Source organism: Pan paniscus, chromosome 19 (genome assembly GCF_029289425.2).
Source record: "Pan paniscus chromosome 19, NHGRI_mPanPan1-v2.0_pri, whole genome shotgun sequence".
Lineage (NCBI taxonomy): Eukaryota > Metazoa > Chordata > Mammalia > Primates > Hominidae > Pan > Pan paniscus.
Window position 1 is genome coordinate 34,552,851 of NC_073268.2, and position 22,210 is coordinate 34,575,060.

Here is a 22,210-nt window from a genome sequence, read left to right on the forward strand (position 1 = left end):
CTTGCATCCCAGGGATGAGGCCAGCTTGATCGTGGTGGATAAGCTTTTTGATGTGCTGCTGGATTCAGTTTGCCAGTATTTTATTAAGGATTTCTCCATCGATTTTCACCAAGGATATTGGCCTGAATTTTTCTTTTTTTGTTGTATGTCTGCCAGGTTTAGGTATCAGAATGGTGCTGGCCTCATAGAATGAATTAAGGAGGAGTCTTTCCTTTTCAATTTTTTGGAATAGTTTCAGTAGGAATGGTATTAGCTCTTCTTTGTACCTCTGGTAAATTCAGCTGTGAATCCATCTGGTCCTGGGCTTTTTTTTGGTTGGTAGGCTATTTATTACTGCCTTAATTTCAGAACTCATTATTGGTCTATTCAGGGATTCATTTTCTTCCTGGTTCAGTCTCAGGAGGGTGTATGTTGGATAATGTATTTATGCAAATGATGCAACATTTGTTTAGCATCTTTGGAGCTCCTTTTTCTGGCATCGCCTTCAGTTCTTTTAAATATTTCCAAGGGTAGCAAATCTTCCTTTGAAGGTAAATTTGATTTTTGGAAATAGCCAAAAATAACATGTATCCATATTTGGTGAATATTAATTAATTAATCCCAAACATCTTAATTGAGTGTCTTGTACTTCAGCCTCTAGGGGAAAAAGAGTGAAATAATCAGTTCCTGGTTTCAGAGCTGTAGAGGAATGGTTGATACATAGCACTGGGGCAGATGGCACATCAAAAGACTAAGGGATTTATCAGGGAGATGCAGAACAGAGAAGGGGCTCTTGGCCATGGAGAATTATTCACAAAATTAATAATTTTAGTAAAGGAAAGGCAGTAAAAATAGGCTTGTCTATAAGTTAGTGAAATGATTTTTTTTTTTGGTAAATCTTGAACTGGCTTAAACACAGTTTCCAAGCAGATATTCTGAAAATGCTTCAAGTTGTGGTATATCATAGAACTTCTCAAAATGACTATTTGAAGGGAACACTTTTAAAAATATATATTCTGTTGTGTTGGTTAAAAAGTATTCATTATTTTTAATTTATATATATATATTTTAAATATATTTTGAAATTATATTTTAAATATATAAATATATTTTTAATATGTAAATATATATACACATATATGTGTGTGTATATATATATTTTTAAGTTGAGACAGAGTCTTGCTCTTTGCCCAGGCTGGAATGCAGTGGCACCATCTCGGCTCACTGCAGCCTCTACTTCTTGTGCTCAGGCAATTCTCCTGCTTCAGCCTTCTGGGTAGCTGGGACTACAGGCGCCCGGCACCATGCCCAGCTAATTTTTGTATTTTTAGTAGAGACGAGGTTTCACCATGTTGGCCAAGCTGGTCTTGAATTCCTGACCTCAAGTGATCTTCCCGCCTCGGCTTCCCAAAGTGTTCATATTACAGGTGTGAGCCACTGTGCCTGGACAGTTTATTATTTTATAGACTTAAATTGAATTCTATATTTTTACCTTGAGATAGTCTCAAAAAGTATTCACCATGGAAAATTAATACAGAATTGGTCCATTTTTCCTACCTCTCCTAGATGCCTCTACGATCTCCTTTTTAAAAAATTTCTGAGCTAAAGAAGGCAAGGGTGTTCTTTCACAGCAAATATGGGGGTAAGGGAGGGGGGAAGAGGTACATTAATAGTAAAATTGAAGAATATTTTTAGCCAATTACTCTCAGAGACTGAGTAGTTAAAACTGGATACCTTTTTTTCCTAAAGATATTAAAGATGTTAAATGATAGAAACTGACCTCCAGAATGAAAAGACAAATTATTGGGGTTTTTTTTTTAAGGGCAACAGAAAGTAGATGATAGGTAGGGTGAACTTATAATTTGCTATTCAAAAATTTTATTCCAGGATAATAATGGAATAAAAGGAATGCTAGTGATCATTTCACTGTGCAACAAGTGTTAACTAGAACGGGCAGACTGGGGTATATGGCTACCATAGTGATGGGGATTCTAGAAAACAATCTAAGGTGAACATTCATGGGGTTGCTTTTTTAAAGTAGTTATGACACACTCATAACAAAGGCTGCTTTTATGCATCTATATGAGTTGGTATTTTACTTTGCAATTGAGTAAAGAAGAGACCTTACAGCATATTAAATGTGAATTTTGGAAACTAATTTTTAAGTTTCATGTATCATATCTTTCAGAAAGTAGTGTACATTCATTGCCATTTCTGCCTTATTAGTTAAGGAATAGGCCAAGCTGCTATAAAAAAGAGAGCCCATGGCCAGACAGGGTGGTTTATGCCTGTAATCCCAACACTTTGGAAGGCCATGGCAGGAGGATCCCTTGAGGCCAGGAGTTCAAGACCAGCCTGAGCAAGAGATAGGAGCCTCTGTCTCTACAAAAAAAAAATTAAAAATTAGCCAGGCATGGTGGCATGTGCCTATAGTCTTAGCTACTTGAGAGGCTGAGGTGAGAGGATCATTTGAGCCCAGGAGTTCAAAGCTGCATTGAGGTATGATCACATGCCATTGCATTCCAGCCTAGGCGACACAGAAAGACACTGTCTCTTAACAAGGAAGGAAGGAAGGGAGGGAGGGAGAAAGAAAGGGAGGAAGGAAGGGAGAAAGGAAGGGAGAAAGAAAGAAAAGGAAGGAGGGAGGGAGGAAGGGAGTGGGGAAGGAAGGAAGGAGCCTCAGCACACTGAGACATATTAGTAAGATTAAAGTTCATTTCTCTCTCTTGTAGCAGTTTAGAGGAAGAACCATTTCTTGTTAATCAGAGGTCAAAGAACGTCTGTGAAATGGGATGGTTAGACTCAACAAACCTATATTGTATTCATGAGCATATATTGCTGGATTTTCCTGAATATTCTAATGTTTGCCTTTTTGACTACTTAGAATTTTTACTTAAAATTTAAGTATGCCCACATCCTGTTATACTGTGAGGCTTTGCAACAGAGGAATACAAAAACTTGTCACTTGTTTAGAAACAGGAATTTATCTTGATAGTGATTGAATTTTATCCTAATCTAACTCTTAAGTAAAAAATTTCATCTTACTGAGAGAGAAAACATTGGTTTTTTTTTTATTATTATACTTTAAGTTTTAGGGTACATGTGCACAACATGCAGGTTTGTTACATATGTATACATATGCCATGTTGGTGTGCTGCACCCATTAACTCGTCATTTACATTAGGTATATCTCCTAATGCTATCCCTCTCCCCTCCCCCCAACCCACAACAGGCCCCGGTGTGTGATGTTTCCCTTCCTGTGTCCATGTGTTCTCATTGTTCAATTCCCACCTATGAGTGAGAACATGCGGTGTTTGGTTTTTTGTTCTTGCGATAGTTTGCTGAGAATGATGGTTTCCAGCTTCATCCATGTCCCTACAAAGGACATGAACTCATCATTTTTTATGGCTGCATAGTATTCCATGGTGTATATATGCCACATTTTCTTAATCTAGTCTCTCATTGTTGGACATTTGGGTTGGTTCCAAGTCTTTGCTTTTGTGAATAGTGCCGCAATGAACATACGTGTGCATGTGTCTTTATAGCAGCATGATTTATAGTCCTTTGGGTATATACCCAGTAATGGGATGGCTGGGTCAAATGGTATTTCTAGTTCTAGATCCCTGAGGAATCGCCACACTGACTTCCACAATGGTTGAACTAGTTTACAGTCCAACCAATAGCATAAAAGTGTTCCTATTTCTCCACATCCTCTCCAGCACCTGTTGTTTCCTGACTTTTTAATGATCATCATTCTAACTGGTGTGAGAATGTATCTCATTGTGGTTTTGATTTGCATTTCTCTGATGGCCAGTGATGATGAGCATTTTTTCATGTGTCTTTTGGCTGCATAAATGTCTTCTTTTGAGAAGTATCTGTTCATATCCTTCGCCCACTTGTTGATGGGGTTGTTTTTTTCTTGTAAATTTGTTTGAGTTCTTTGTAGATTCTGGATATTAGCCGTTTGTCAGATGAGTAGATTGCAAAAATTTTCTCCCATTCTGTAGGTTGCCTGTTCACTCTGATGGTGGTTTCTTTTCCTGTGCAGAAGCTCTTTAGTTTAATTAGATCCCATTTGTCTATTTTGGCTTTTGTTGCCATTGCTTTTGGTGTTTTAGACATGAAGTCCTTGCCCATGCCTATGTCCTGAATGGTACTGCCTAGGTTTTCTTTGACGGTTTTTATGGTTTTAGGTCTAACATATAAGTCTTTAATCCATCTTGAATTAATTTTTGTATAAGGTGTAAGGAAGGGATCCAGTTTCAGCTTTCTACATATGGCTAGCCAGTTTTCCCAGCACCATTTATTAAATAGGGAATCCTTTCCCCATTGCTTGTTTTTCTCAGGTTTGTCAAAGATCAGATAGTTGTAGGTATGCGGCGTTATTTCTGAGGGCTCTGTTCTGTTCCATTGGTCTATATCTCTGTTTTGGTACCAGTACCATGCTGTTTTGGTTACTGTAGCCTTGTAGCATAGTTTGAAGTCAGGTAGCATGATGCCTCCAGCTTTGTTCTTTTGGCTTAGGATTGACTTGGCAATGTGGGCTCTTTTTTGGTTCCACATGAACTTTAAAGTAGATTTTTCCAATTCTGTGAAGAAAGTCATTGATAGCTTGATCAGGATGGCATTGAAAATCTATAAATTACCTTGGGCAGTATGGCCATTTCCACGGTATTGATTCTTCCTACCCATGAGCATGGAATGTTCTTCCATTTGTTTGTATCCTCTTTTATTTCCTTAAGCAGTGGTTTGTGGTTCTCCTTGAAGAGGTCCTTCACATCCCTTGTAAGTTGGATTCCTAGGTATTTTATTCTCTTTGAAGCAATTGTGAATGGGAGTTCACTCATGATTTGGCTCTCTGTTTGTCTGTTACTGGTGTATAAGAATGCTTGTGATTTTTGCACATTGATTTTGTATCCTGAGACTTTGCTGAAGTTGCCTATCAGCTTAAGGAGATTTTGGGCTGAGACGATGGGGTTTTCTAGACATACAATCATGTCATCTGCAAACAGGGACAATTTGACTTCCTCTTTTCCTAATTGAATACCCTTTATTTCCTTCTTCTGCCTGATTGCCCTGGCCAGAACTTCCAACACTATGTTGAATAGGAGTGGTGAGAGAGGGCATCCCTGTCTTGTGCCAGTTTTCAAAGGGAATGCTTCCAGTTTTTGCCCATTCAGTATGATATTGGCTGTGGGTTTGTCATAGATAGCTCTTATTATTTTGAGATACGTCCCATCAATACCTAATTTATTGAGAGTTTTTAGCATGAAGGTTGTTGAATTTTGTCAAAGGCCTTTTCTGCATCTATTGAGATAATCGTGTGGTTTTTGTCGTTGGTTCTGTTTATATGCTGGATTATGTTTATTGATTTGCGTATGTTGAACCAGTCTTGCATCCCAGGGATGAAGCCCACTTGATCATGGTGGATAAGCTTTTTGATGTGCTGCTGGATTCAGTTTGCCAGTATTTTATTCAGGATTTTTGCATCAATGTTCATCGGGGATATTGGTCTAAAATTCTCTTTTTTTGTTGTGTCTCTGCCTGGCTTTGGTATCAGGATGATGCTGGCCTCATAAAATGAGTTAGGGAGGATTCCCTCTTTTTCTATTGATTAGAATAGTTTCAGAAGGAATGGTACCAGCTCCTCCTTGTACCTCTGGTAGAATTCGGCTGTGAATCCATCTGGTCCTGGACTTTTTTTGGTTGGTAAGCTATTAATTATTGCCTCAATTTCAGAGCCTGTTATTGATCTATTCAGAGATTCAGCTTCTTCCTGGTGTAGTCTTGGGAGGGTGTATGTGTCGAGGAATTTATCCATTTCTTCTAGATTTTCAAGTTTATTTGCGTAGAGGTGTTTATAGTATTCTCTGATGGTAGTTTGTATTTCTGTGGGATCGGTGGTGATATCCCCTTTATCATTTTTTATTGTGTCTATTTGATTCTTCTCTCTTTTCTTCTTTATTAGTCTTGCTAGCGGTCTATCAATTTTGTTGATCTTTTCAAAAAACCAGCTCCTGGATTCATTGATTTTTTGAAGGGTTTTTTTGTGTCTCTATATCCTTCAGTTCTTCTCTGATCTTAGTTATTTCTTGCCTTCTGCTAGCTTTTGAATGTGATTGCTCTTGCTTCTCTAGTTCTTTTAATTGTGATGTTAGGGTGTCAATTTTAGATCTTTCCTGCTTTCTCTTGTGGGCATTTAGTGCTGTAAATTTCCCTCTACACACTGCTTTAAATATGTCCCAGAGATTCTGGTATGTTGTGTCTTTGTTCTCGTTGGTTTCAAAGAACATCTTTATTTCTGCCTTCATTTCATTATGTACCCAGTAGTCATACAGGAGCAGGTTGTTCAGTTTCCATGTAGTTGAGCGGTTTTGAGTGAGTTTCTTGATCCCGAGTTCTAGGTTGATTGCACTGTGGTCTGAGAGACAGTTTGTTATAATTTCTATTCTTTTACATTTGCTGAGGAGTGCTTTACTTCCAACTATGTGGTCAATTTTGGAATAAGTGCAGTGTGGTGCTGAGAAGAGTGTATATTCTGTTGATTTGGGGTGGAGAGTTCTGTAGATGTCTATTAGGTCCACTTGGTGCAGAGCTGAGTTCAATTCCTGGATATCCTTGTTAACCTTCTGTCTCATTGATCTGTCTAATGTTGACAGTGGGGTGTTAAAGTCTCCCATTATTATTGTGTGGAAGTTTAAGTCTCTTTGTAGGTCTCTAAGGACTTGCTTTATGAATCTGGGTGCTCCTGTATTGGGTGCATATATATTTAGGATAGTTAGCTCTTCTTGTTGAACTGATCCCTTTACCATTATGTAATGGCCTTGTCTCTTTTGATCTTTGTTGGTTTAAAGTCTGTTTTATCAGAGACTAGGATTGCAACCCCTGCCTTTTTTTGTTTTCCATTTGCTTGGTAGATCTTCCTCCATCCCTTTATTTTGAGTCCATGTGTGTCTCTGCATATGAGTTGGGTTTCCTGAATACAGCACACTGATGGGTTTTGACTCTTTATCCAATTTGCCAGTCTGTGTCTTTTAATTGGAGCATTTAGGCCATTTACGTTTAAGGTTAATATTGTTATGTGTAAATTTGATCCTGTCATTATGATGTTAGCTGGTTATTTTGCTCGTTAGTTGATGCAGTTTCTTCCTAGCCTCGATGGTCGTTACAATTTGGCATGCTTTTGCAGTGGCTGGTACTGGTTGTTCCTTTCCATGTTTAGTGCTTCCTTCAGGAGCTCGTTTTATTTAGAGTTTGTTCTAATTCTTTTGTAACTACTTAAGTGAGTTATTTATTCCTCTTTGTTCTCATAGAAATTATATAAATATATATATACACACCCATATATGTATGTCTTTATAGCATTACAGTAGTATTTTTGTCACCCTATCCCATTAGATTGAGGTCAGGAACCTTTCTTGTTCATTTTCGTAACCCCCTTAGTGTCTGGAATATGATAAATAGGTAATAAATAGATGTCAGTGAAGAACTGTTAATCTCATTTAATTACAGACTTACTCATTACTAAAATAAGACAGTTCTGGAGTTGATAATTTTACCTAAGCATAGTGGATGAATTGCTTGTATTTTGTAATATTAAATAGGTTGAGAATGAATATTTAAATGTGTAGGCTGCATTTTACATATGATACATAGAAAATTTAAAGGATAGGATTAGAATATCATGTAATTAAAATGAAATGAAAAAGACCAGCAATAAAGTGGGAATGGGATTGAATGGACCATATAGATAAAAGAATGTATAAAATACATTTTATAATGTATTTTATAAAATGCCAAAATATATTTAAAATAAAATGTATTTTATAAAATGCCAAAATATATTTAAAATAAAATATATTTTATAAAATACCAAAATCTACAGATGCCCAAGTGCCTGTTATAACATGGCATAGTATTTGCATATAAGCTATGCAATATTTTTATAAAATATATTTTATATATTTTATACATAAAATGTATATATAAAATATATTTTATACATAAAATGTATAGATAAAATATATTTTATACATAAAATGTATAGATAAAATATATTTTATACATAAAATGTATAGATAAAATATATTTTATACATAAAATGTATAGATAAAATATATTTTATACATAAAATGTATATATAAAATATATTTTATACATAAAATGTATATATAAAATATATTTTATACATAAAATGTATATATAAAATATATTTTATACATAAAATGTATATATAAAATATATTTTATACATAAAATGTATATATAAAATATATTTTATACATAAAATGTATATAAAAATATTTTATACATAAAATGTATATAAAAATATATTTTATACATAAAATGTATATAAAATATATTTTATACATAAAATGTATATAAAATATATTTTATACATAAAATATATTTTATACATAAAATGTATATAATATATTTTATACATAAAATATATTTTATACATAAAATGTATATATAAAATGTACATATAAAATATATTTTATATATAAAATGTACATATAAAATATACTTTATATATACAATGTACATATAAAATATATTTTATATATTTTATATATACAATGTATATATAAATTATAATTTATATATACAATGTATATATAAAATATAATTTATATATACAATGTATATATAAAATGTATTTTATATATTTTATATATACAATGTATATATAAAATATATTTTATATATTTTATATATACAATGTATATATAATATATATTTTATATATACAATGTATATATAATATATATTTTATATATACATTGTATATATAATATATATTTTATATATATTATATATACAATGTATATATAAAATATAAAATGTATATATAAAATATATATTATATATAATATAATGTATATAAAATATATGTATAATGTATTTTATACGTTCTGTGATCTATAAATAAAATAGAATGTATAAAATACATCTATCTATAAATAGAATGTATGAAAACATGACAGCATAGCCATTTGTAGAAATACATGTGATTTTATGTGGTTTGGAGTGGAGAGTCTATGTCAGAGAAGGGGCATGATGGGAGATGAGACTCAAGAGGCTAGATCATGAAGAGCCTTATGTGATACCAGTTTGAATTTTGTCTTGAAAACCATGAGGAATATGGAAGAATTTAAGTATGATCAGATTTGCACATCTGAAGCTGTATTGGGGGGGCGGGGGTGGAGCTAGATGTACTTAGTTACTTAATTGGGGGAAGGTGGAAGGATGGTAATTGAGAAGGAAGGGTCTAGAATATGGCTTCAGTGTTCCAGATTTAGGCATCTAGGTAGACAGTGGTTCCATACCCTGAGGTAAAGAATACTGGGGCCAGTTTAAGTGGTGGGAGTGGGTGGTGAACATCTTGAGTTGAAGGTAAATAGTTAGTCCTTTGTAGCTGGAAGTTCTGCATCTGCAGATTCAACCAATTGTGGATTGAAACTATTTGGGAAAACCCCAATAAAAATAACAATACCATAATAAAAATAATACAAATAAAAAATAGTATAACAGCTATTTACATAGTATTTACATCGAAGTAGGTATCGTAAGTAATCTAGAGATGACTTAAAGTGTACAGGAGCATGTGCATAGCTTATATGCAAATACTATGCCATGTTATAACAGGGACTTGGGCATCTGTGGATTTTGATATCTGTAGGGGTCCTGGAATCAATCCTCTGTGGATACCAAGAGATGACTATATACAAAACAAGCAAAGGAAAGTCCCAAGCTGAAGAGATACATGTGTTACTCAGCAAGGAGATCTAGGCTGGAGAAAGAAAAAATGATAGTGACCATTTATTGAGCCTTTGCATAAATATGTCAGGTACTGTGGCAGAAACTTTATATATGTCATTTAGTACTTAGGAATTATTATTCTCATTTTATAAATTAAGAGACCAAGATCCAAGCTTACACAGTAAGTGGCAGAGAAACTTATAGGCTCTAAAGCTGTACTGAAGCCATGAGGATATGAATGAGATCACTTATGGAGAACGTAACATGAGACAAGTGGAGAACTAAAAGGTGACTAAGGTGTGAGATGAGAGAAGCCTAAAGATAGACTTTTGGGGAATGGGACATTTGGGAGACTAATGAAGGAAAATCCTGCAAATAAGACTGAAAAAGAACATCAAGAGCAATGTTAACCCAAAATGTGTTTCCCAACTCAATTTGTTATTTAAGATAGTTCTTTAAAAGGGATGGAAGAGTTTTATAGTCAAGAAATTTGGGAAAACATTGGAGAAACTCATCTTGTAGAGTCACAATACACCTCAGTATATTGAAGATCTGAGAAAATCTGTAGTAAAGAAAAATACTTAACTTTAATACCACATTTCCCAAAAGTATTTGATCATGTACCCTTGTCATAGTCTCATTCCTGCTACTATAACAAAATACCACAGAATGGGTAATTTATAAATAATAGAAATTTATTTCTCACAGTTCTGGAGGATGGGAAGTCCAAGACAAGGTGCCAGCAGATTCGGTGTCTGGGAAAAGCCTTCTTGCTGCATCCTCATGTAGAAGGAACAAATGTGGTGTCCTCATATAGCAAAAGGGGAAAAAGCGTGAACAGTTATATGGCACTTCTTGTATAAGGTCATTAATTCCATTCACGAGGGCTCTATCCTCATGACTTACTTCCTGAAGGCCTGACCTCTTAATACTATCATGTTGGTGATTAAGTTTCAGCATATCAATTTTGGGGGGATGCATTCAGACTATAGCAATTCTCCCCCACCCCCCCCCCCCTTTTTTTTGGCCTAAATTCCATTGACATTCCAGGACTAGGTACTCTAGTTAGGATGAAATTCTGGTGAGTGTGGCATCACAGACTCTAAGCAAAGAGGGAGTTTCAGGAAGGAAGTGTGCACTGTTGGGTCAGATGTATTGAGGAGGTGAAGAGAAGGAAGAGTAGAAAGTCCATTGACTTTGGCAATTAGGATACTAGTGACTTTCGTAAGATCAACTTTGGTGGAGTGGGTGATCAGAAGACCAGTTGCAGCAGGTTAGAAGGTAAATTAGTGGTGAGGAAAGGAAAGTAGCAAGTAGAGACTGTTCTTTTAAAACCTAGTATCAAGGAAAGGAAGAGTAGCTAGAGGGAAATTTAGGGTGAGAGAAGGGCTCTTTTTGGTTATTTGGAAGAGATCTGAGAATATTTTTCTGCTGAGGGGAAGTGATCATTAGGAAAGAAAAGGGTACGGGAAGAGGGTAGGGAAGAGGGAATGAATTATGGAGCAAGTTTCTGGAGGAAATGGGAGGAGAGAGGTTCCAGAGGACAGAGAGAGAGAGATTTGGAAGGTTGGATAATATTACAGTGAGCTCTAGTACAGATGCCCTTAGGAACTTCTTTTCCTAGTAGGATTGTTATGTTTATTGTTTTGTCTACTTTTTATTTTATTTTAATTTACAAAAAAATAATTCAAGCTAGTCAGTCATGGTCGAGACAATGTTAATGAGCTTAACAGTGACCCACAACCTTCAGACCAACTTGGGTCTACTTTGTATAGCTTTACTGAATCTTCCTCTTCATTGTCACAGTGGTGGCTGTTGACATTCCCTACTGTCATTGTGCCTTCCTCTAGCAGCTTTTACTTTTACTTTGCTGTTTCCTATCTGCTTCCAACTAGAAAACCAGGCTTTTCAGGAATTAAGAGTAAATAATCTGAAGGTCTAAAGAGCAACACCCTCATCCACACCAGGGAAGCAGTTTATAAACTTTGGGGCATCTTTTCTGCACTTAGAATTCCTTTTATAGGTGAGGTGGGGGTGGGGGCTGCTTTGGAAACTTTCAGATGTTTTTAATTTGTATGTATTTACTATTTAAAATGTTTGCTATTAGCCAAATGCTGTGGCACATGTCTGTAGTCCCCAGCTACTTGGGAGACTATAAGGCAGGAGGATTGCTTGAGCCCAAGAAGGTCAAGGCCAACCTGGGCAACAGAACAAGACCTTGTCTCTTTTTAATAAAAAAAGAAAGAAAGAAAAGAAAGAAAAAAAAAGAAAGTTGGCTATTACTTCATTTGTGCATTTTAGAATTTCTTTTGTAAATTCTAAAAGCCATTTTCCTAATTTTATAAAGCTTCTTTCTTAGTGGTAGATATCTTCAGCTATATATTGTTTATACAAAATCTCTTCAGTTTGAAGATGGGTTTTAACTAGAATCTGGAAAGCTAATGGGCTAGTCAGAACATAAGGTCCTGACTTATAACCATAAAATTGTGCAAGATTAAATATTCTTAGTGGTGTGGTCTGTACTGAGACTTTTTGATTTATAGTGGGTCACTATATAATGATGCGGTTCTGCTCTGTACTTTTTTAGCTAATTATGTTTCTTTTGTCTATAATTGAATAGCCCTTTTGGTCAAATGAGAAGTCTGGAAATTCTGCAGTTACCTTTGGTCTGCTCTTCACCTGTCAGAAGTTTGAAGGCTATTTTGTTTTTTTTTTCTATTACTATGACATAATATTCAACATTTTAGAATTTAGAATTTATTTAGGGCTCTTGAGCTGCTTGCTTGAGCCTGCTTTCACTCTATGGAGTGTACTTTCGTTTCAATAAATCTGTGCTTTTGTTGCTTCTTTCTTTCATTGCTTTGAAAAAAAAAGAATTTATTTAGAAGTGAAGGCTAAATCTGATGGGTTTTGTCTAGATAACAGTGCAGAGAAATATTTGTAGCAAATGTGGTTGCTAACCACTTGCACTAGATTCATGTGGGAATTTAAGCATAGTAGATTTGTGGGTTTCATCTCTGTCCTACTCAGTCTCTCTTGAGATAGTCAGGACTGTGTGTTTTTTAACAGGCTCTTGGGTGATTCTGTTAAGTACTAACATATGAAAAGTACTGGTGCAGGGAATCCAGCCTGTGATTAGGCCTGATCCAGGCTGGTCCTTACACTGACTGTAGCAAAAGTGTCCATGGTTAGAACCCAAATCAGAGGAGTGTATGTTCAGGTGCTTCTCACAGGATGATCTTTTAAAGATTTTTTTCAGACCGGGCGTGGTGGCTCACACCTGTAATCCCAGCACTTTGGGAGGCTGAGGCAGGCAGATCACGAGGTCAAGAGATCAAGACCATCCTGGCCAACATGATGAAACCCTGTCTCTACTAAAAATACAAAAATTAACTGGGTCTGGTGGCGTGTGCCTGTAGTCCCAGCTACTCGGGAGGCTGAGGCAGGAAAATCACTTGAACACAGGAGGCAGAGGTTGCAGTGAGCCGAGATCGCACCACAGCGCTCCAGCCTGGTGACAGAGCGAACAGCTTTAGTGAAATATAATTCAAATGCTATACAGTTAATACATTGGTTTTGGTATATTCACAGATATATGCACCCAACACCACAGTCAGTTTTTGAAAATTTTCATCACCTCAGAAAGAAACCCCTTTATCTATGACCACTCTATCCCACCCAACACCCCACCTGATCCTAAGCAAACACTAATCTCTGTCTCTATAACTTCCCTATTCTGGACTGGCCTATGAGTGGGATCATATGTTGTCTTTGTGATTGGCTTCTTTCAGTTAGCATAATGTTTTCAAGGCTTATCCATGCCATAGCCTGTGTTAGCACTTCATTCCTTTTTATGGCCAAATAATAATAGTGTTTTATCCTTTCATCCACTGATGACATTTAGGTTGTTTCTGTCTTTTGGCTATTATGAATGGTGCTGGACACATCTGTGTACAAGTTTCTGTATGGACATATGTTTTCATTTCTCTTGGGCATATACCTAGGAGTGGGATTGCTAGAGCATATGATAACTCTTTTTAACTGATGAACTGCCAGATTGTTTTCCACAGCAGCTGCACCATTTTACATTCCCACAAGCAGTGTATGAGGGCTCTGATTACTCCACATCCTCATCAATACTTGTTGTAACCTAACTTCAGATTCTAGCCATTCTTGTGAATATGAAGTATTATCTCATTGCAGTTTGGGTTTGCATTTCCCTAGTGGCTAATGATGTTGAACATCTTTTCATGTGCTCACTGGCCATTTGTGTATCTTCCTCACATGAGAAATATCTATTCAGATCTTTTGCCCATTTTTTATTTTTTTAATTAAAAAATTTTTTTAGAGACTGGGGTCTTGCTCTGTTTCCCAGGCTGGAGTGTAGTGAAACAATCACAGCTCACTGCAGCCTCACACTCCTGGGCTCAAGCCATCCTCCTGCCCCAGTCTTGGTGTCTGATCTCATACCTGGCTGGTTTTTTTTTTTTTTTTTTGGGTAGAGATGGGGCCTCACTGTGTTGCCCAGGCTGGCCTTTGCTCATTTTTAAATTGGACTTTTGTCTTTTTATTATTGAGTTGTAAGAGTTCTTTATGTATTCCAGATACAAGTCCCACGTCGGATATGTGATTTGCAATTTTATCCCATTCTCTGGGTTGTCTTTTTTCTTTCTTTATGGTGTACTCTGAAGCACAAAATTTTTAAATTTGATGAAGTTCAGTGTACCTATTTTGTTGTTGTTCATGCTTTTGGTGTCATAGCTAAGAATTCTTTGGCAAATCCTACATCATGAAGATTTACCCCTATGTTTTCTTCTGAGAGTTTTTTGGTTTTTTGTTTGTTTGTTTTGAGACAGTCTGTCTCTGTCACCCAGGCCGGAGTGCAGTGGCGCAATATCAGCTCACTGCAACCTCTGCCTCCCAGGTTCAAGCAATTCTTCTGCCTCAGCCTCCCAAGTAGCTAGGATTACAGGCGTGTGCCACCATGCCCAGCTAATTTTTGTATTTTAGTAGAGACGGGGTTTTACCATGTTGGCCAGGCTGGTTTCAAATTCCTGACCTCAAGTGATCCATCTGCCTTGGCCCCCCAAAGTGCTGGGATTACAAGTGTGAGCCCCCATGCCCAGACTCTTCTGACAGTTTTATGATTTTTCTCTTACATTTAGGCCTTTGATCCATTTTGAGTAAATTTTTGTATATGGTATTTGTTTGCATGTGGCTTTGCAGGTGTCTCAGCACCATTTTTTTTTTAAGAAAACTAAACTCAAATTTTATATACAATGCCTTTAATTTTATTTTAAATTAGAAACATAGTAGTCTTTTTTTCTTTTCTTTTTTTTTTTTTTTTTTTTTTTGAGATAGTATCTCACTCTTTCACCTAGGCTGGAGTGAAGTGGTGCACTATCATGCCTTCAACCCTCCGAGCTCAAGTGATCCTCCCACCTCAGCCTCCTGAGTAGCTGGTCTACAGGAGTGTGCCACCATGCCCGGCTTTTTTTTTTTTTTTAAGTTTTTTGTAGGGATGTGATTTTGCCATGTTACCCAGGCTGGTCTCACACTCCTGGCCTAAAGTGATCCTCCCACCTCAGCCTCTCAAAGGGCTGGGATTACAGGCATAGCCATTGCACCTGGCTGTCACTTTCTTTATACTGACTTTTTCTACTGTTTGTATGGTTAAGGTTGCTGTTAATACTGTAGAAATATAAACCATCAAAATATTTGGTCTATAAAAATTACTAGGTTTTTGCTTTACACTTATACGGATTCCATCCCAGAGAGTTGTCCAGTTTCCAAGCTGTCCATGCTATGGTACTAAGTCTCATACATAAAACTCCAACTCTGCTTTCTTGGGATTTCAGTGGGAAAGAAATACACTGAACGCCTGATTCTCTCCAAATCTCTTTCCAACCATCCCATGGAACCATAAAGATTCCTCAGTCTTAGACTTCGTGATTTTAGGCTTTTTCTCACCACTATCTGTTAGTTTCCATGGTAGAGTCAAGTGCAGTCTCTGTCTCAGCATAGTTTCTTTCTGGGGGTAGGGTGGACGGGACAGGGTCTTACTCTTTCAGTCAGGCTGGAATGCAGTGGCATGATCATGGCTCACTGCAGCCTCAACCTTCTGGGCTCAAGTAATTCTCCTGCCTCAGCCTCCTGAGTAGCTGGGACTACAGGCAGGTACCACTATGCCTGGCTAACTTTTAAATTTTTTTGTAGAAATGAGATCTCACTACATTGCCCAGGCTGGTCTCAAACTCCTGGGCTTAAGTGATCCTCCTGTATTGGCCTCCCAAAGTGCTGGGATTGCAGTCATGAGTTACCACGCCTGGCCTCAGTATAGTTTCTTTCATAATCTTCACATATACTAATCTGCAAAAACTATATTGTGTTCTGTAAGGTCATCTTAGTTTTTATAAAAGATAAGGAAATGTTTTCTTCACATTAAATTACATTAAAATAAGCTGAAAGCACTTATTTATTTTCTAAAATTAGTATTTAGTAATAGCATTCCCTAACCTGAACTGCAGAAGACCATTTAAAAGTAGCTCTGTTCCCTCTACTATGATGACCAGGTTTCTGCTCTTCAAAGAGAAAGAAATAAGAACAACCAACATTGGCTTACTCTGTGCTAGGCACTATTCTGAGCTCTTTATCAATATGATCTGATTCAGTCCTGACAACCACCCTCTGAAGATGTGTACTATTACCATCCTCATTTTACAGATGAGGAAATAGAGGCACAGATAAGGGGTAGGACAGGATTAGAATCCAGGCAATCCGACTTCAGAGACCCTTGTCTTGAAAGCACGTACCAAAGATTGGCCTGCCTTACCCTTCTTGTCTTAAACTCCAGTCTTGAATTCCATGTCATTTTTGATGGGTCTAGGAAATAGGACCTAGGAAATACACCTAAAGTACTCTGTTTTGTTTTTGTTTATTCTTACTAAAGCTCAAGTTTATCCTCTATTGATCCTCACTAAATAATTTCATAGTTATAATACCTAAGATGTAAAAAAATTTCTATGCTTGCTCCAAGATTTTTTTTTATTGTGTTCTATGCTAATAGCTTGCTTTTATAACACTACTACTGATCTCAAGTATTAAGTTGTTAACAAAATATCCTCTATAGGGATATAATTAAATAAGATAGGTGGCCCCAAAGTAGTATAAGCTGCATGATGTTGAAGAAATTACATTGGCTCGATAGGAGAGCCATTCATCTGGCTTTGCTACCACTTAACTCTGGCTCTGGTCAATCTTTTCATCTTTCTAGTCCTGGTTTTCTTATCCGAGAAAAAAATCTTTAATCTCTAAGGTCCTGTCCAGCTTTAGCACTTAAGGATACCACATACTCTTGGTAAAGTGTCTTCAGAACTGTGTAATAGAAGTTGAAGGAGCGCTATAATTGGTGATTAACATTCAGCCCCTTGTTACTTATGCAACTTCTTCAGCAGGCTTGAATTTCTCCCCAGAAAATGGGTTATTTTCTATCACATCATCAGTCTGCAAATTTTTCAAACTTTTTTTTTTTTTTTTTGAGATGGAGTCTTTCTCTGTCGCCCAGGCTGGAGTGCAGTGGCATGATCTTGGCTCACTGCAACCTCCACCGCCTGTGTTCAAGCAATTCTCCTGTCTCAGCCTCCCGAGTAGTTGGGACTACAGGTGCACGCTACCACGCCTGACTAATTTTTGTATTTTTAGTAGAGACAGAGTTTCACCATATTGGTCAGGCTGGTCCCAAACTCCTGACCTCAGGTGGTCCATCCACCTCAGCCTCCCAAAGTGCTGGGATTACAGGTGTGAGCCACGACACCTGGCCATTTTCCAAACTTTTATGCGCTGCTTCTTCTTGAACACTTTGCCACTTAGAAATTTCTTCCACCAGATACCTAAATCATCTCTCTCAAGTTCAAAGTTCCACAGAACTCTATGGCAGGGGCAAAATGCCACCAGTCTCTTTGCTAAAACATAGCAAGAGTCACCTTTGCTCCAGTTCCCAAGTTCCTTATCTCCATCTGAGACCACCTCAGCCTGGACCTTATTGTCCATATCGCTATCAGCATTTTGGTCAAAGCCATTCAACAAGTCTCTAGGAAGTTACAAACTTTCCCATATCTTCCTGTCTTCTGAGCCCTCCAAGTTTCTAGGAAGTTCCAAACTTTCCCACATTTTTCTGTCTTCTTCCGGGTCCTCGAAACTGTTCCAACCTCTGCCTGCTACTCAGTTCCAAAGTTGCTTCCACATTTTCGGGTATCTTTATAGCAGTGCCCCACTACCTGGTACCTATTTACTGTATTAGTCTGTTCTCACGCTGCTAATAAAGACATACCTGAGACTGGGTAATTTATAAAGGAAAGAGTTTTAATGGACTCACAGTTCCACATGGCTGGGGAGGCCTCACAATCATGGTGGAAGAATAAGGAAGAGCAAAAGGACATCTTACATGGCGGCAGGCAAGAGAGCATGTGCAGGGGAAATCCCCTTTATAAAACCATCAGATCTCGTGAGACTTGCTATCACCAGAACAGCACAGGAAAAACCAGCCTCCATGATTCAATTACCTCCCACTGGCTCCCTCCCATCACATGTGGGAATTATGGGAGCTACAATTCAAGATGAGATTTAGGTGGGTACATAGCCAAACCATATCAGTAAGCATTATTGATTAAATCATTGGTCATTGGTAACTGACTCAATCTCCACTCCTTCCCTGGTTACGTGATGGAGCTGAAAATTACAAGCTTCTAATCAAGGATTGGTGTTTCTGGTGACTAGCTCCCATCCTAAAGCTATCTAGGGGCCAGCCAAGAGACACTTCCTTAAAACTAAAGATGCTTCTATCACTCGTATCACTAAGGAAATTCCAAGGGTTTTAGGAGCTCTGTGTCAGGAACTGGGGAAAAAGACCTGATTTTTTTTTTTTTTTTTTTTTTTTATGATACAATAGCAAGAAACCCCAGTCTTTGGTTAATAAGAGTTAAAAGTTAGTACCTGCTTGATAGAAAAAAAGCATAATACGCAATAGGTTGCATAAGACTTGGTGAGAAGAAAGAGGAACAGCAAAAGCATGGAAGCCAGAGACACTTGGATAAGTGTAAATGAATTCAGTACTCTAGATAATAAAGCACGTGATGGGAGAAAAAGGGAGGTGCTAGATTAGAGAACTAAGTAGGCAAGAGCCAAGACCTTGGAGGCTTTTTATGCCTTGGTAAGAAATTTAAACTTAAACTTTAGCCCGTACTCAGGCTTTACATTGCATCAGAATAAGTTGAAAAATATGTAAAAATGCAGATTGACCCAGGAATATGCATCTTTACAAGCATCCACAGGTAACCCTGACACAAAAAATACTGCTTTTGGCAGTGAGGAACATAAAAGTTTTATGTAGAGATGTAAGGTCAGAGTTACAATTTAGAGTGGATTGTTGCAGTTGCCAAGTCCTGGAACTAACATAGACTCAAACTAAGGCAGTTGTGGTTGGGATAGACAGGATGAGATAGATTACAGAAATATATACAAAGTGAAGTGGTAGAGGCCTGATGATGGATTATGAGGTGAAATAAAGATAGAAGACTGGTTAACTCTTGAAGACTTTGAGCTTGGTTGGGCTGAGTAGATGGCAGATGATATTAACAAAAATACAAGAAGTAAAGCTTTAGTGGGAAGATGAGTTCAGTTGCGGACCAGCTGAGGTATGTAATCCTGTGGAATATGTTAGCAAACATGTTCCAATTAGGCAGTAAGATATCCAAGAAGACCAGTGATGAAAATATCCTAAAGTAATGTTTGTAGTCTCTTGAAGCTGTGAGAGAGATGACGTCACTCAAGGAATGCCCATGGAGATAGATGCCAAGAACAGAACCCTGAAAGCCCCCATATGTAAGGGGTAAAAGTAGAAAAGGAGAATTTGACAGACTGAAAGGAGCAATCAGAAAGCAATTTGTGGAAGACCAGTAGAAAATAGTGTGCCAAAAGTTTTAGGAAGAAATCAGTGGTCCAATTCTGTCAAATGCAACTGAGAAATTCGATAATACAAAGAAAAGTGTTATGAGTTGGTAGTGTGGAAGCCACCTGTGACTTTGGCTACAGTAGTTTCAGTGGAGAGGTGGGACAGAGAAGCCTGATTGAGGTAAGTTGAAGAGAAAATTGATCAAACAAATTGTGAATATAGGCCAGGTGTAGTGGCTCACACCTGTAATCCCAGCACTTGTGGAAGCCAAGGTGGGAGGATTGCTTGAGCCCAGGAGTTCGAGACCAGCCTGGGCAACATAGTAACCTCTCTCACTCATCATATATATATGTATGTAAAGAAACAGTAAAAATAGAGTATTCATTTTCACAAGAGTTCTCATGAATAGAAGGAGAAAAAGGATTATATCTAGACGGAGGAATGCAAGGTCAAATATTTTTCTTGTTTTTAAAGTATGCAGTAGACTTGAAAATGTTTCTGTGCTAAAGGAAATGAACCAAAGTAATGGCAGTGGGGAAAGAGATAGAAGATAAAAGTGAGACAGGAGATAATTGATAGGAACAGGTCTCAGGGGACTGGTCTAAGACACTAAATAAGGAGTTAGTCTGGAACAGGAGAAGTTAGGCTGGCCAGGAAGAGAATTAACTCATCCTCTGTGACTTAAATATCTATTTCCTGTTATGATTTAACCTTACTATACAGGATGACATTACCATTCTTTACTCCAGGAGAACTTATAAAGTGTATCCAATGTGCAGTTTTATCAATTCGTCATGCGTAGATAAAAATTTCTATTTATATACAGTATAACTTATATTTAGATATTATAGTATGTCATGTATATTTAGTTAAGACTAATCTGTTGCCCTGACTACTATAGAGATTAGCAGAAACCTTTCTGAAACACGATAGGATAATGTGTCTTGTGATTCTTTTAAAATTCTTTCTTCTTTTTACAGCTGTTAAGCACATAGTGGGCACTCAATAAAATGACACCTAACATAGGATTTGGAAAATGTGTGAATTACAAAGATATAGCCCAAAATATAAAAGGTACTCATTATTCAGAGTTTAAATTCTTTGAACTTACTAACTCTAAAAATTAATACCAGTTTTTAATAGAAGCCTTTTACCATACCAGAATTCAACTTGTCACTAAGCATGAGAGTTTTTTTTTTCTTTTTTCTTTTCTATTTTATTTCTTTTCACATCAGACAGGTAATGTGCTGATATTGTAACAAGGTTTAAGGGAGGCACATCTCACACAAAAGCATGAAAACCCAGTCACCATGCTTATGAATCACAAAAGGATTCTAGGCATAAGATTATGATTTGGCCATTAAGAAAAAAATTGGGCTGGGCATGGTGGCTCATGCCTTTAATAAAAACACTTTGAGAGGCTGAGGCGAGAGGATCGCTTGAGCCCAGGAGTTCAAGACCAGCCTGAGTAACATAGTGATACCCCGTCTCTACAAAAAAATTTTTACAAAGAAAAAAATTGTCTTTGATGATAACTTGGTAGACTTCCAGCTGGGAGCATCTTTATTTTATTTATTTGTTTATTTATTATTTTTGAGATGGAGTTTTGCTCTGTTGCCCAGGCTAGAGTGCAGTGGTGCGATCTCAGCTCACTGCAACCTCCACCCCCCGGGTTCAAGCGATTCTCCTGCCTCAGTCTCCTGAGTAGCTGGGATTAGAGGTGCCCGCCACTGCACCCAGCTAATTTTTGCAGTTTTAATAGAGATGAGGTTTCACCATTTTGGCCAGGCTGGTCTCGAACTCCTGACCTTGTGATCCACCTGCCTCGGCGTCCCCCAAAGTGCTGGGATTACAGGTGTGAGCCACTGCGCCCGGCCAGAGCATCTTTATTTAAAAGCATGTATTGTAAAGCTCCATGTGAGAATAGAATGCTACCTTGAGTATATAATAAGGTGCAGGGAAAAGTCCAGGCTACTATCTTAAGGCCAGTTATAAATCCTTGATGATTTCAAATTCGTTGGATTCTTTTGATGGTGATGATAGTGGGAGAAAGAAATATGCACATCAAAAGGGATTTACTAGAGAAAAGGCTGTGAGTTTTTGAAAGGTTTTGGTAAGTGTGCCAAATTGCTTTCTAGAAAAGTTGTATTAGTTTACACTTCCATCAGTAATATGCTCCAGACATCAGTGAGTATGCTCCAGACATCATTTTCCAAATATTAAAAATTACATTCTCATTTTAGAAAAAGTTAAGACTGGCATTGTATAATAGGACAGCTATGTATCAATCTTTGTATCTCCCTGAAGCTTTCAGCCATTGAGTTCTGTAACCAAATGACTTCCTGTACATCTTAAGAAGCAAATAATGCAGTTTTTCCTCAATTGAAATGTTTGGAGATGTTTGTTTGTTTGTTTGTTTGTTTTTCTCCTTGAAGCCTGTAAAAGTTTGAGTTCATTTTAAAGTTTTGGGGAAATTTTCAAGTTCTGATTTCATCTCCCACATGTACTTTTCATAATT

At 37.1% G+C, this 22,210-nt stretch overlaps 1 protein-coding gene and 1 non-coding gene across 6 annotated transcripts in view; one reads left to right on the forward strand and one right to left on the reverse strand.

The window, feature by feature from the left end:
• The window catches only part of SSH2 (slingshot protein phosphatase 2), a 303,596-nt gene that overhangs the window by 26,058 nt on the left and 255,328 nt on the right, over window positions 1-22,210 (forward strand). The window lies entirely within an intron of this gene.
• Window positions 20,922-21,025, reverse strand: LOC112437674 (small nucleolar RNA U13). Its single transcript, XR_003026232.3, has one exon. It is a non-coding gene; the product is annotated as a small nucleolar RNA U13 (small nucleolar RNA).